We start from the raw sequence: 3,203 nt of genomic DNA, 5'->3' as shown, positions 1-3,203 counted from the left end.
GTGTAAATGTACTCAATAGGGGGGATCCTTTTACATTGTATACATATATGACATGCACTTTAAATATCTTATTATTTTATACGCCACTTATATAAAGCTCAATAGAGCTGAAATTTTAAAATAGAAAAAGCCAGGGCTCCTGGGTGGCTCAGTGAGTTAAGCATCCGAGTCTTGATTTCGGCTCAGGTAATGATCTCACAGTCCATGGGTTTGAGCCCTGAATCAAGCTCCGTGCGGACAGTAAGGAGCCTACTTGGGATTCCCTCTCTTCCTCTCTCTTTGTCCCTGTACTGCTCACATGCTCTCTGTCTCTCTCTCAAAATAAATAAATAAACTTTTTTTTTAAAGGCATGCAAGGACCCCCACAGGAAATGAGCACAACACGGCAGTTCCTTCTTCATCCAACAACCTCATGGTTCTTTTCTCACTCCCCTGTTATCAGAGCCAAATAAGAAGACAACTCTCAAAATTTGCATTTCCAAAATCCAGTCCAGCATCACACAGCAGAGTCCAGGAGGCTGAGTTTGAAGTTAAAAGTAAAATTATGTGAAAACTGACACAGTTGATAAATGATTAAATTTTTTTTGCAATAACCCCTTTTGGCACCAATATGTTAATACATGCTTAATGAATAATTAAATACTAAGTTCCCATTTCTCAAGAGAGTTGATAAACATGTGAATTGCACAAAATATTTGTGCAGGCTGTATGTAGAGATAAAACTAATCACATAAAAGCTGGAAGAAATAGATATGCTGAAGGTAGAAGCATCTAATTCAAAAGATAATGATTATTTTTAGAAAACCGTACCCAAATATCTCAATTTCACAGGTGCATCCAGAAAATGTGTTTATTTATCACTCTGAAGCATGAATTTTCATTGAGATCAAATTACTTTCCTTCTAAATTGATTTCATTCATTTTTTGGAATCCGAGTGTTCCTTGTATCCCCATGGAAAGGGAAGTGATAGCTGTAATATGTTGGTTTCATTGGCAAAGGAAAATGTCTGTAAACAGTTAAAGGCTGCCATTTTGTAAAAGTTTAATCACATGCTTCATGCAGTCAGTTATTTCTATTATGGTTGGGTTTCTTTCATTAAATTCACATAACAAAGTAAAGCTTTGGAAGGTCAGTCTGTTGAAGATAAGTCTACTGTATGTTCAGTTAAAAGTTCAACACTAAATATACGATTATTTGTTTTTGCAATATTAATGTGGATACAAATTTAGCAGAGCCCTGTACATCACGGGTAAAGTAGTGGTCTTATTAAATTAAGAAACTTACAGAGAAAAATACTCTTGGAGTTGGCTCTGGCACACAAATACGTTATAATTTCCTCCAACAAACTGTCAATAGTCTACCATTTGAAATAGAAACTACAGGGGCGCCTGGGTGGCTCAGACGGTTGAGCCTCCGACTTCGGTTCAGGCCATGATCTTACCCTTTGTGGGTTTGAGCCTGCATCAGGCTCTGCACTGACAGCTTAGAGCCTGGAGCCTGTTTCAGATTCTGTGTCTCCCTCTCTCTCTGCCCCTCCTCTGTTCACGCTCTGTCTCTGTCACAGAAAATAAGTAAACATTGAAAAAGAAACTACAGATGTCAAAATTTATAAACATTAAAGTACTATAAAAATTTCATGATGAAGCTTATGTTAAGTACCCAAAATGTATTTTTGCAAGGTCATAAGTGCATTCTCTCTTTGCTGTTCATCCACAGATTTTAGAAATGTTTCAGCCTTTAAGAGAACTATTTTGTAAATCAACCTCCAAGTCCTGTAATGGCATTGAATATTTTCTTCTTATTTTTAATGGATCAGCTATTTAATTAGGTTCTTTGTAAGAAATTTAGAACACCAATCTGTGAGGGTAAACTCCATTCCAGAGGGAATACACAAAGCTGAGGTAACCCTGAAGCTGAGGAACAGCTTTGATTTTTGGCAGAATTTGCAACTCCACAGCTTTCTCATCAACCTTGCGCTGCTCTGTAATCTCCTATTTTCTCTTTCTCTGTGTCGAAGATGTCACATTGCAGGTGTCTGGGTTTACACGGCTTCCTCTTCTTAAGGTAAGCATCGGTGAGGTGTTTGGGGATTTTCGCACTGCTGGTATCAATTTTGGTGGAGGTGGCAATGACTAATTTCTGGTATGTTCTACGAAGAGGAACTCGATTGAGGGACAGAGGTCCGGTCGCAAGTAACAAGCCACGCTCAGTTGCTTCAGGAAAACCACCCTGTTGCCTCTGTGGTGCCCAGTGAGGACGATTAAAGTGGTCCCTCCCAGTTTCCTCACCTGCTGAATGAAAGGTGTTTTGCCATGGCTCAGCAGCTTCTGAGCACACCTCCTGTAGGATGATGCCCAGGCATTTTGCGAAGTTTAACCACTCAGATACCACCATTCTTGCCGCCACCAACTGGTTTTGTGACAGTAGCAGAACTTCTCTTTCTTTTCAAGCCTGGATTTAGCTGCTGAATACTTCCTCTTGTACACAGCCTGTCTCGAATACATAGCCGATTGGGAGTATCTACCACTTCCTCTGACCAGGACAGGGTCTCGGCTGCAGTGGGGCTTCCCCTTCTTTGACGGTTTAGCCTTGAGGTTGCCCTTCTTAACGTTGCCACCAGCATCAGCCTTCTTGGCTTCAGGTTTCTTCTTCTTAGTATCCGGCTTCTCAGCTTTTTCACCCAGCATCTTACAAGATGGGAAAGAATGGCATTGAATATTCTCTGAAAGAGCTCTGCATTTAAGAAAAATGTTTGGAAATCTATTATCAAAATGTCCAGTGAATTGAAGCCAAAAACTAGTTTTTGCAATAGCTGCAAACAAAGGCAAATTTATCCCTACAAAAACGGGGACATGAACAAATTAAATGATGAGGCCTCAAACAGTGTGCAAGATTTAATTTTAAAATTCTGTAAAAGCCTTTGAAATGACTTGCAGAAAAAAAATCTTTTGATCCAGTTCCTTTTTTCGTAATTGGATTATATTATGTACTGAAATGCAACGAAATTGAAAAGACCTATGATTTTGCAGCATCTGTTTTGCAAAACACTAAAAATATTATAAATGGAGAATTTATTTTATGAACTTTATAAGGTAGATTTTTAGAGGGTAAAGCTTTATAGGGTATATTTGTAGAAAAGAAAAACTCTAAACCGAGACAAAAGACAGTGCCTATAAAAATGTTTGAACTGATACATTTACAT

At 38.7% G+C, this 3,203-nt stretch overlaps 1 pseudogene; it reads right to left on the bottom strand.

The window, feature by feature from the left end:
- Nucleotides 1-1,542: 1,542 nt before the first annotated feature.
- Nucleotides 1,543-2,745, bottom strand: LOC101087315 (annotated as a pseudogene).
- Nucleotides 2,746-3,203: the final 458 nt, after the last annotated feature.

Source organism: Felis catus, chromosome B1, assembly GCF_018350175.1.
Source record: "Felis catus isolate Fca126 chromosome B1, F.catus_Fca126_mat1.0, whole genome shotgun sequence".
Classification (NCBI taxonomy): Eukaryota; Metazoa; Chordata; class Mammalia; order Carnivora; family Felidae; genus Felis; species Felis catus.
Note: the sequence above shows the minus strand (reverse complement) of the source record. Positions and strands in the feature narration are given on the sequence as shown.